Here is a 12,506-nt window from a genome sequence, read left to right as displayed (position 1 = left end):
GATGAGGTGGGGGGTGGGGGGATGGAGCAGGGGAGGCAGGCTCAGCAACCCGTGGTTTTGGGGAAGATGGGCTTAACTGCAGCCCCTCCTGGTGGGAACGGTGGCGAAGACCCCTGTTAGGGGATGAAGTGGGAGACCCCTGCTCTGGCTCAGATCACACGTGTGTCTGGGCAGGAGTGATGCAGAAAGGAACAGGACCAAAAAAAAAAAAAAAAAGGAGAGTTCCTATTGTGGCTCAGCAGTAACGAACCCGACTAGTATCCATGAGGATGCGGGTTTGATCCCTGGCCTTGCTCAGTGGGTTAAAGATCTGGTGTTGCTGTAGCTGTGGTGTAGGTCACAGATGCAGCTCAGATCTGGCATTGCTGTGGCTGTGGTGTAGGCTGGCAGCTGTGGCTCCAATTCAACCCCTAGCCTGGGAACCTCCATATACCACAAGTGTGGTCCTAAAAGGCAAAAGAAAAATAAAAAAGAAAGAACCATGACTTGTTTACGTCGAGGATGGAAAAGCAGCTGGTTGGTTTCACTCCTGGGCAGGGTTTTTTTTGGTGATCCATATCCTTTAATTTCATTATTTTTACACTGAAGTATAATTTATTTTTTATTTTTTTATGCTTGAAAATTATTTTATTTTTATTCTTTTGCTTTTTAGGGCCACACCCACAGCCTTTGGAAATTCCCAGGCCAGGAGTCGAATTGGAGCTACAACTGCCAGCCTATACCACAGCTACAGCAACGTAGATCCTCAACCCACTGAGCAAGGCCAGGGATCGAACCCACATCCTCATGGATACTTCAGATTCGTTTCCACCGCTCCACAATAGGAACTCCCTATTTTATTTGATTTTCCAAATTTTTATTAAATTTAGTATACTTTAGTTAATGGAAAAAATTTTTTTTTCTTTTTTGTCCGCCCCACGGCATACGGAGTTGCTGGGCCAGGAATCACTTGCACCCTATGCCACAGCTGAGGCAGGGCTAGATTTTTATCTCGCTGTGCCAGATCAGGGGTCAAACCTGCATCCTGGTGCTGCAGAGATACTGCCAATGCTGTTAAGCCCCAGCAGGAACAGAATTCTTTTTTTTTTAATTGAAAGGAGCAGGAGTTTATTTACTTATTTTGTTTTTTAAAAAATTTATTTTCTCCTTTTTAGGGCTGTACCTGTGGCCTATGGAAGCTCCCAGGCTAGGGGTCCTATGCCACAGCCACCGCCACACCAGCACCGAGCTGCATCTGCAACCTATGCCACATCTTGCAACAGTGCGGGATTCTTAATGCACTGATCGAGGCCAGGGATTGAACCTGCAGCCTCGTGGATACTAGTCAGGTTCTTAACTCACTGAGCCACTACAGGAATTCCAGAAATGAGCAGGAATTTAAATGCCCATTTGTTCAGTCCTTTATGGTAAAACCTTTCCATAGCAGCTCATTTTAATCCTCAGGGCTGCTCCTGAAAGGTATGCAGGACAGTACTCGCTTTCCCCTTTCTAGAATCAAAAATCTCAGAACTGGACCATGTTTTAGGGTTAGACAGGGCCTTGGGGATAAGTGTAGTTTTTTTCACCTGCCAGCCTGAAAGCAGGCTGACCCAGAGTGGCCACACAGCCTGGTAAGACCGGCCAGGCTTTCTCAAGACTATGATTTTTAGTGGGTCACGGGGGTCAAAGTGGCCTGGGTTCAGACAAGCAGGGGCGTCCTGACTGTGGACCCTGGTTCAAGGCTTTGCAAGGGGATTGCCAAATTTACCCCTCCCAGGCTTGGGAATGTTTCTCCCCAAAGTCTCCAGAAGCTATTTTCTGATACCGGTTGTAGGGGAAAAAAATGTTGCTGTTGGAAGCAGGGGGAAAAGGTTGCCAGAATTAAAAAAATCCAATGTCTCCTTCGATGTCAGATCACACCAGCCCCCTGGGGACCCTTTTTTTAGTTGTTCTTTAGTTGTTCAAACACTTGTTTTTTCTGGTTACTTTAGGCTCAGTCCCCGCAGAATAACACGAGATGGTAGACGCCCACTTCCCTGGACCGCACATCGTCCTGATGTCCTCATTCCTGTGTCCAGGCTGGGCAGGGCCCTTGTCATTGGAGCTGGGAGGGCCTGGAGGCCACCCACCTGCAGCAGTGGAGTTGGGGGCCTTGTGAAACACTAAGGCATGTGGCTGGGGCTCTAGGGCCACCTACCCCCCCTTCCTGCCCAACCAGCCTCTCCTGGTCCCCAAGTGACTTGAGACCACAGGAGCGGTCTGTGGACACCCAGCCTGCCTCTGGACACCCGCCCCCGACGTCACTGCTCCTGCGTCCCCTCCTGTGGTTCTCCAGATGGCCATCCTCAGATGTCCCTCTCTTCACAGCATGGGCCTTCCGGGCCATCTTTTGGTGTCCAGCCTCAGCTTGTCTCGCTCTGCTCCAAGGTGAAGCCACACCATGGAGAATTTGGCCCCTGCCCTTCTCACCAGGACCTTCTGCCGCCATCTGGACCATGAGGCCACCGAGTTGGGCAGAGCTCACTTGAGGCCTGGACAGATAGATAGCGCCTCTCTTCGTGGCCTGTGGGTCCTAGATCTGAGCCCCTCTGCATCACCACCTCACACCTTCAATGAACTGGGTCCCATCAGGACACAAGGTGGGGGAGTTCCCTGGTGGCTCAGTGGGCTAAGGATCTGGCATCACTGCTGTGGTACAGGTTCCATCCCTGGCCCGGGAACTTCCACATGGTGTGGGTGTGGCCAGAAAAAAAGACACGAGGTGGGAGTTGGGGCTGCATTCTCAGGGATCAACAGAGGGCTGGGCCAGATGGATGGGGGGTCTAGGCCTCTCCCAGGATCGGACTTGGGGCGGCTCCTTAGATAAGTGGCTTCCAGGACTGAAGATTGTGCCATTTCCTGATGGGCCGATGGCTAGGTTTCTACCTCATCTTGGACACCTGGCTGCTGGCGCCGCAGCCCTCATCCACGACGTGCTCCAGCGGGTCCTGACGGCCACCCAGAGGAATGGGGGCATCCTTGCGATGTGTGATGCTGGCACCGACAGAGCTGCGCACACAGCTCCAGACTCGGGGGCGGGGGGGATGAGAGCTCTGTAGTGTTGTCTTTTGCTTTCCTCCTGCCCTCGGGTACCAGAGCTGGCTCCTCTGAGGCCCCCCACCCAGGTGTGCCCCCGGAGCACCCCTCTGTGCGCTGAGATGAGGGGCCATGACTGTGATGCAGGTGCTGACCCCGAAGTCAGTCCCACAGCCCTCCAGGGTCACTGTCCTGCCCCAGCTCCTGTGCCTTTGTCACTGGAGTGTTTCTCCAGGGCTAAGTTGGGTGAACAGGCCCTGCAGAGAGTAGGGCTGTACAGTGACATGTGACAACGCCCTTCCCAATCACTCGTCCTCATACTGGGCTGCTCGGTTCCAAGAATGGGTATTATTTACTCCGATGGAAGGGAAGGGGGAGCTCTGTGCACCTCCGACTCCTCTTGATCTAGGTTAGCGGCCCCAAATCCCTTACAGTGAATAAAGGCGCTACCTTGCTTTCCAGGGTGATGGTCTTGCAGGAGTCACTGCAGCACCAAGGGGCCCCTGGGAGCAGCCTGCAGTGACTGTGGGTTTGTTCATCCTCCAAGTCCCCTGCGGGTGAGGCTTGGGGAGGGATGGGCTTGGAGACAGATGCAGGCCTGCTCGGATTCAAGAATACTCTGTGGCCCTGCTTCCTCCCGTCTTTGGCCACGTGGAGGAGACCCATGGTCCAGCCGTGTCACAAACAAGCCTTGAAAAAGCCAGCGTAGACCAGAACCTGTTGCAGGTGACATCAGACCAACACCATGGTGAGTTGAGCACCCATTTCTGTCAAACCCGGTAGCTCAAAGCAGAGTAGTTTGAACGTCCTCACCACTCAGGATTTGGTGACTTTATTCTCTGTGAGGAATGACTGTCACTCAGTGACTTCCCGTGTGTTCATTAAGAATTTTTCTGGAATTTATTACATATATTTGAGATCCGATTCTGCCTTCTAGACCAATAAAGGCTGTTTGATTCCAACGAAATTTTCTTTTTTTTTTTTTTTTTGCCTTTTAGGGGCACACCTGTGGTATATGGAAGTTCCCAGGCTAGGGGTGTAGTCGGAGGTGCAGCTGCCAGCCTATGCCACAGCTCATGGCAACACAGGATGCTTAACTTACTGAATGAGGCCAGGGATCCTGCATCCTCATGGATACTAGTCAGATTCTTGACCCGCTGAGCCACAATGGGAACTCCCAACTAAACTTTTTCTTTTTTTTTTTTAAGTGACTTTTATTTTTTTCCATCATAGCTGGCTTTTCTTGATTGGGAATTTATTCTAAGGGGAAGCCTCCCAAACCAGCCAAGCCCGAGATCTGTCTCCCTGCCACGCCTTCCCCAAACACGAGTACAATTCCGGGCTTGTGGGAAGGTGGCTGGAGCCGAGGAATGATCAGCATCTCCCTGGGTTGGGAGGACCTTCACATGTGGTTTCAGGGCACCTCGCAGCTCTTGTAAAAGCAAGAAACAGGTTAAGTGACTTGCCCATGATCACAAAGCTAGTAAGGGTCCGTCAGCCCTGAATCCATTCTCACCGAGCCTAGCACTTCCAGCCCCAGGGGGCTGTGCCGGGTCAGGGGCAGGTGCCAGCAACCAGACTTAGTCTGCTGTCTGCACTCTCCCGGAAGCTGCAGCCCCTGCTCACAGAAGCCGCCATGAATTATTTAGCATCAGCACCAGCCGGGTAATGCTCTGACCTCATCCCTCTTGGGCTCAGGGCGTGGCTCTGACCTCAGTCTCCTTGAGGAAAGGCTGCTGGTGGGTGGAGGCTGGGCCAGTGGGTCCCTCTGAGATGTGGGTGACAGAGAGGGACAGCAGTACCCTCTGAGAAGGAGGTGAGGGCCAGAGGCCAGCTACCCTAGTGGCAGGAGGCAACCCTGCAAGAAGAAAACATGCCCCAGAAATCAGACAGCCACCGGTTCAGATCCTGGCTCTTGCTTACTAAGTCTGACTCTAGGCAGCTCTCAACCCTCCCTCAGTTTCCTCATCTGTGAAATGGAAGTATAACTCACACTTTCAGTTTATATTTAGTGTGGAGCCCTCAAGGTTACTCCATGAAAGTGACAGCCAAGGATGAGCATCCAGGAACCAGCTGCCCAGAGTTTCCTGCCCAGACATGCTGGTCTCCAGGCCAGATTGCACAGATTTTCCTGCCACATTTTCCTGTCCTTTGCTGTCCCTCACAGATGCCCAGTGGGTGGGACGGCACTTTGCTGGGACTGGAGGGGGAACCTAAGGAGAGGGACAGATCCTTGGCAGGGCCCTGATTGGCAGGGGGTTGCAATCAAGGTATTGAGAGGGTCACCTGGGAAGTTTCCTTGTGGCACAGAGGGCTAAGGATCCTGCATTGCCACAGCCGTGATTCCCGGCCTGGGAACCTGCATGTGTCACAGATGAGGCCAAAGGGAAAAAAGGAAGTCGGGAAGCCAAGCCGAAGAGCTAGGATTGAACTGCTTTGAGTTCCTAAGCAAATGTTTAATAAGCGGCTACTCTGGGGACTCAGCGACATCTGGTTCCTGCCTGCTGGGAGCTCACAGCCTAACTCCTCTTTCGCCAGGTCAGACCCAAGGGCTGAAACAGAAGTGGAGAGAGTGGGTTCCATCCCAGACCCATGTTGGCATCAGGCGGGTGCTGGCCTACACCACAGCCACAGCAACTCCAGATCCTTAACCCACTGAGCAAGGCCAGGGATCGAAACCGCAACCTCATGGATACTAGTCGGTCGGTTAACCACTGAGCCACGACGGGATCTCCCAGTTTACTCATTTGTAAAACGGACCTGAGCCTCCAGCTCTGCCCAAGCCCTGGGTTTGGGGTCTCCGAAACCACCAGCCTGAGCTAAGGGTGAGCCCAAGGGACCTCCACTCAAGGCCTGGAGCAGAACTGGGCGGAGGCAGGGCCTGGAGCAGAGGCGCGGGGTGCCTGGGTGCGGGCGGGTGGGGTAGGGTGGGGTAGGGCGCCCAATCCCAGACGGCTCTCTGCTCACTTCCTGCCTCTCCCGCCCTGCCCCGAGGCGGGCTGGCGGGGAAAAGCGGGTCCGGAATCCCTTTAGCTGAGTCCACAGGCAACCCACTGCCTCCTGCGCACCTGGTGTGGCGGAAGCTGGGGGTGGGGACGGGGCCTCGGGAGCTCCGACGTCACTCTCAGCGAGGACCCGCCCCCCAGCCTCCAGCCAACCCCCGGCCGCCTCCTGCGCCCCGCCCCCAACCCCGCCCCGACACCCCTGTAACCTGATCCCCGCTGCGGGGGCAGGGGGCCTGGACCGCCTGTCTCCAGTGGGTAGTCGGCTGGCGAGACCCGGCCCGCCAGCCTGGGACCCGCGGGTCCTTCCCCCTCTTCACCTCCAGGGCTCGGCCCGACGGAGACCCGGTCCTTCCATTCAAGCTCCCCTCTCGGGGCCTTTTCCCTGTCCCCTCCTAGGCTGCGAGCCCCGGACTTGGGCCGATACCTACAGCCTTCGTCCCTGTACCTGTAGGCCCAGCACAAAGCCAGGGGCCAGGGTAGCGGGTCCCAGTTCCCATTAAATTCCCGCCCAGGATGTCCCCGGGCTCATAAAATGTGGATGGGTGAGAGACAGGGAGAGGGGGAGGGGGAGGGGGCCCAGGGGGCCCCGCTTTTGCCTGCCTCTAGGGTCTGCCTCTAGGGTCTGCCTCTAGGGCGTGGTTTCTCAGACTGCTGTTTGGGCCTGGATCTTTCTGCCTAGGGTGGTCTGCCCTATCCAGATGCCAGTAGCACCACCACCCTGCTCTGGGATAGTGTCGGTTGTGGCCCGGGTTCGATCCCTGCCCCCGGAACTTCCACATACTGCAGGCACGGCCGAAAAAACCCCTAAAAACCAAAAACCAAACAAGCAAAAACCTGCTCTGGGGTATTGTAGTGGCGTCCAGCCAGCATACACAGGGCACTAGGTCTGGAGCTGGAGGGTCCCCTTCCCAAGTCCAAGGTTCTGTGACTTTGCTGGGCTTCCCCTTTCTGAGCTGGTTTACAGGTGCCTCAGGCCAGCCTGGGACTATGACCCTCAGTCTGACAACATTTATGTAGCACCTGACTCCCCTGCTCCGCTACTGCGCAAACCTGGCCTCAGCTCCTTCCCTCAGGTGGGTGCTGAATTTCCACATGCTGTGAAGATGGCAAAAAAAAAAAAAAAAAAGATATTATAGAAAAGGGGCCCTAGTGAGTTCCTGTTATGGCTCAGCAGAAATGAATCCCACTAGTATCCATGACGATGCTGGTTTGATACCTGGCCTCGCTCAGTGGGTTAAGGATCCCACATTGCTGTGAGCTGTGGTGTAGGTCACAGACACAGCTTGGATCTGGGCGTTGCTTTGGCTCTGGCTTTGGCTGATGGCTACAGCTCTGATTCGACCCCCAGCCTGGGAACTTCCATATGCTGTTGATGCAGCCCTAAAATGCAAAAGAAAAGAAAAAAGAGAAGAAAAGGAAAGGGGCCCCAAAGTGAGCCTGTGTGTCACTGCCCAGGGCTTCGTCTCCACATCCTCCAAGAAGATAAGCAGCCTCGCCCTGTCTAGTTTTTCTGGTGCGTTTTCCCCTGGGGAGGTTTTTGAGGAGACTTAGGGTGGGGGCCTGGGGAAGGCAGGGGACCTCCACAGCCCCCCCACACACTCACTAAATAATTGGAATTCTGAGAACTCTGAATGAGATAGCCATGGGGCCTATCCGTGGGCTCCTGCCCTTTGCAGGTTTTCTGTGTGTTATATATAGTCTGTATATAGTCCTTATAAAACACACCAGTCGTTATAAAACACACCGGTCCCACAGGGCAGGCAGTTCAGATCTGGGAATAGCATTTGGCTCATTTGTTCATTCATTCGTTCATCAGGTTCCTCATCAATATTTATAAAAGTCTAACCCTGCTGTCATTCTCATCGACATCACACTCTACTCTGTCAGGCACCTAATTCTCCTGCCTCCTTGAATCTGTGACCTCCGCTCCGCATGTCACTTTGGCCACATGTCAGATGTCTCTGGGGGTTACCACCCACCGTCTGAGTGGCTTCTACAGCTACCTTAGCATATCGAATAATGTCCTGCCGTATCCATGGGCTGCAAAGAGTCACCCGTTAAGTGTGCGGAGGTCCGTGTACCTGCGTTGGGGGTGAGGGCTTACCTGGGAGGGGCTGTCAGATTGGCCTGTGGAGCCCACCACAAAGCCCAACAGGGGAGTTTCTGAGTCATCAGAAGTTCCATTCTCCGTGAGGACTTGTGAGGAGGGAATCTGGCAATGAGTTAGCTGCTTCGCCATTTGCCAAGGAACCATAGACCTGAAGACGTAACAAAAATGTATCATCTCATGGTGCTGGAGGCCAGAAATCTGAAATCGAGGTGTTGGAGTTCCTGCTGTGGCTCAGCAGGGTAAGAACCTGACTAGTCTCCAAGAGGTTGTAGGTTTGATCCCTGGCTTTGCTTGGAGGATTAGGGATCTGGTGTTGCTGTGGCTGTGGTGTAGGCTGGCAGCTGCAGCTCTGATTCAACCCCTAGCCTGGTAATTTCCATATGCCGCAGGCTTGGCCCTAAAAAGACAAAAAAAAAAAATTTAAAAAAAGACCCTCTCTCCAGATTACTTCGCATTCAGAGCTACTAGGACTTCACCATATGAACTTAAGGGGGGGTGCAATTTTTTTGGGGCGGTGGGGGCTAAGCCTGAAATATGTAGAAGTTCCCAGGCCAGGGATTGAAGCTGCGCCACAGCTGTGATCCAAGCCACTTCAGTGACAACACTGGATCCTTAACCCACTTTACCACAAGGGAACTTCTTGTTTCTATCATAATGAGGAAAGGGGCCCCGGAAGGAGACTACATGCATAGGGCAGCCTTCGGAAGTGCAGATTTGCACACGTGGTTGTTCTTATATCACAAGCACCACCCCTGCCATTGCCTTGCATAATTCCTTTGATTTTTTTCTGGAGACCCTTGCACGGGAGCTGAGACTCTATGGCACCACCACGTTGAGACTATGTTTCCTCCTCCAGGAAAGCAGATGGCATTAATAAATAAACAGACAATTATCTCTCTTGTCCATAAGCCAAGAATATTAAGATCCATGTGCCCCTTCCCAGATCAGGGCTGCAGATCTGGGTCAAGGGAAGGCGGGTACTGAGCAAGGGCCCAACGTGCAGTTCCTCTGTTTAGAAAGCGTGCTTCCTTGTCCTTCAGGTGTCAGTAAAAGAACAGGGAACGGGCTGCCCCTCAGCATCCCAAGTGAGTTAAGAGAGCTGTGATTGGATTTTCCAATGAGCCCACAGTCATCTGCTGGGAACACCATAAAAGCTGTGGGCATCTCCCCATCTTGGGGTCGGCCTCCCCATGAGGGAGCAGCACCCACTAGCTCTGAGCCCAGGACCGCCTGGGTGGGCGGAGGAAGAACCCATCCTCCAAGGAGCAGAGCCTGCAGCTAATAGCTGAACAGAGTGTCATATTCCAGCTGGAGGGTGCAACCAGGTTTGGGCTCACTGCAATTCTAAACAAGTTCACGGGAGGGAGAGCCCTGACGCTGGCATTTCCCGGGTACCAAGCGCCGGGGACATGTCTTTTCAGATGACCAGCCTGCCTCTGCTGTGCTGGTGGGGACCAGGGGAAGGTTTTCTGGCCACCCTTGGACTGGGTGTCAAAGTACAAACTGGGCTCTGCTGAGCCACAGGGAAGGGGGACTCTGGGGACAGAGTTAGGGTCCCCTGGAGGAGTCTTGTTTGGGTGATGCCAATCTTGGTAGTTCCAGGTTTTATCTTTCTAAGGATCATGAGTTTCTTTCTTTCTCTCTTTCTTTTCTCTTTTTTCCTTCCTTCCTTCCTTTATTTTTCTTTCTTTCTGCTTTTTAGGGCCACACCCACAGCACATGGAAGTTCCTAGACTAAGAGTCAAATCAGAGCTGCACCTGCCAGCCTGCACCACAGCCACAGCAATGCCGGCTTCTTAACCCACTGAGAGAGGCCGGGGAATGAACCCGCAACCTCCTGGATACTAGTCAGATTCATTTCTGACTAGCCATGATGGGAACTCTTTCCTTCTTCCTACCTTCCTCCTTCCTCTCTCTCTTTCCTTGTTGCATCTGTGACACGTGGAAGTTCCCAGGCCAGGGACTGAAACCACGCTGCAGCAACAACCCAAGGCATTGCAGCGACAATGGTGGATCCTTAACACACTGCGCCTTTGCAAGGGGGACCCTTTCAGTCACTTCCTCACCTTGTTGGAGACTGCAGTGGAAGCAGGACGGATGGAATAGAAGAGGAAAGAGTCAAACACTCTCGGACTGGTCCTCCAACACCTCCCATGACTCAGTTAGGAACAGGACAAACATCCTTCTGGAATGTTCAAGGGCCCTGTCCATCCATCTCCCAGAATTTCTCAAGAGAGATTAAGTGCAGGCCTGGGAACCAGGACCCAGGGCCACCTGTCTGTGCCGTTCCCTGTGTCTGATAGAAGGAAGGGGCCTGGCCCCTCCTCACCCACACCACTCAGATTTTTCCCTTGATCTGAGAACCACTGCTACTTTTTAAGTGTGATCCTTTTTTTTTTTTTTTTTTTTTTTTTTGCTATTTCTTGGGCCGCTCCCACGGCATATGGAGATTCCCAGGCTAGGGGTCCAATCGGAGCTGTAGCCACCGGCCTATACCAGAGCCACAGCAACGCGGGATCCGAGCCGTGTCTGCAACCTACACCACAGCTCACGGCAACGCCGGATCGTTAACCCACTGAGCAAGGGCAGGGACCGAACCCGCAACCTCACGGTTCCTAGTCTGATTCATTAACCACTGCGCCAGGATGGGAACTCCCTTTTTTTTTTTCTTGTCTTTTTTCCCATGTTTAACACGAAAGCACAAACTTCTGGAAAGGAGAATTGTGTTTATCTTTATGTTCCAATCTTTGGGCCCAGTGCTTGGCACAATGTAGACAGCCATTAAATAATTGTCAAATAAACCCAGAAATGGTTCCTGGGCATAGAGTGTCCCCTTGTGGTTGCTGCAAGTATGACAGGATGGTGGCTCTTGGCTGGAAAAGTCAGTGCTCCTGGTCTGGTCCTCTGGTTCAGGGCAGCTTGTCTGGATAAAAGGCCATGAGAGGCTAGGGTAGGGGGTCCCTGGACAATGTCTGTGGGGGAAGAGTGGGCTGGGCCAGGCCTTTGAAAGATCCTAGGATGATGAGGGGCGTGTTGGGAAGGGATTTCCAAAGCGTGCGAGAAAGAACAGGGGAGAATTGAAAGAAGCGTGAATTGACAGGGGGCAGAGGGAGGATAAGGAGGCCTGTTGGCTTTGGGTATTTAGGAAGAGGCACAGCTGGCCCACTACACTTTTCCAGGGGTTTGAGCATGCCTGAGTGCCAGCCTCTGCCATCTCTCCCGGTCTGAGGGCCAGGCATTATTCTGTTTCTTCCTTTTTTTCCTTTCTTTTTTTTTTTTTCAATCTTTTTAGGGCTGCACCCATGTCATATGGAGGTTCCCAGGTTAGGGGTCGAATCGGAGCAGTAGCCACTGGCCTGTGCCACAGCCACAGCAATGCCAGATCCAAGCCACGTCTGTGACCTACACCACAGCTCACGGCAACACTGGATCCTTAACCCACTGAGGGAGGCCAGAGATGGAACCTGTGTCCTCATAGATTCTAGTCGGATTTGTTTCTACTGCGCCACGACGGGAACTCCTATTCTGTTTCTTTCTCCACTCCTTTCACTTTCATCCTGTCCTCCTCCACCACAGAAGGGCAGCCTGCCTCTCTGAAGCCCCCACTTCCTCTTTCCAAGGGGCCCCACTTCCCCTTGCTCCCGGTCTACTGGCTGGGGGATCTGCTCCACAGGCATACAGAAGGCTGTCCAGGTCCTAATATGCAGAGATGGAAACAAAGTTACCCGCCCCAGAAAGCCAGCAGTTCTGGCACCACCAACAGAGGGCGATAGGGGCTGCTGGTGACTGGCCAGTTGCAACTTTGCCTGGGTTCTAAGAGCATCTTTAATCCCTGCAGACCGTGCTGCTTCTTGGCTGCCTGACTCATGTTCCCTGGTTCCGGCCACTTTGGGAATTAGGACCAGGACTGTTGGACCTCTTGGCACTGCCCACAACCTGTCTCCTTCAAAGCTAAGTTTGACCATCTGGTCCGCCCAGCTCCACTGTCCAGCCCCTGATCACTCCCCTTCTCACCATCCTGAGTCCCTGGGGCCCTCATGTGTCCCTTTGGGGCCAAGAAGAGATGAGACAGACAAGCGGGGATGGCCTGGGGTGGAGCCAAAGTGGAAGGTGCCCGAACTGCTGTAGCACTCTGGAGCCAGGTGGGCAGTCAGGAGGTCAAGCGTGGAAGGTGCTGGAATTCAGAGTGTGATGGAGCAGATGGGCATGAGCTGGGCATGGGGGCATCAAGGCCAGGCCAGGGAAGTAAGTGGATCTTGTCTTCAGCTCTACCGACAAGCAGCACCCACACCACTGCCCTTAGCTCCTCACTCCCAGGGTAGAGGTGTGTGTTGATG

This window comes from Sus scrofa, chromosome 12, assembly GCF_000003025.6.
Source record: "Sus scrofa isolate TJ Tabasco breed Duroc chromosome 12, Sscrofa11.1, whole genome shotgun sequence".
NCBI lineage: Eukaryota > Metazoa > Chordata > Mammalia > Artiodactyla > Suidae > Sus > Sus scrofa.
This window is presented reverse-complemented; position numbering follows the sequence as displayed.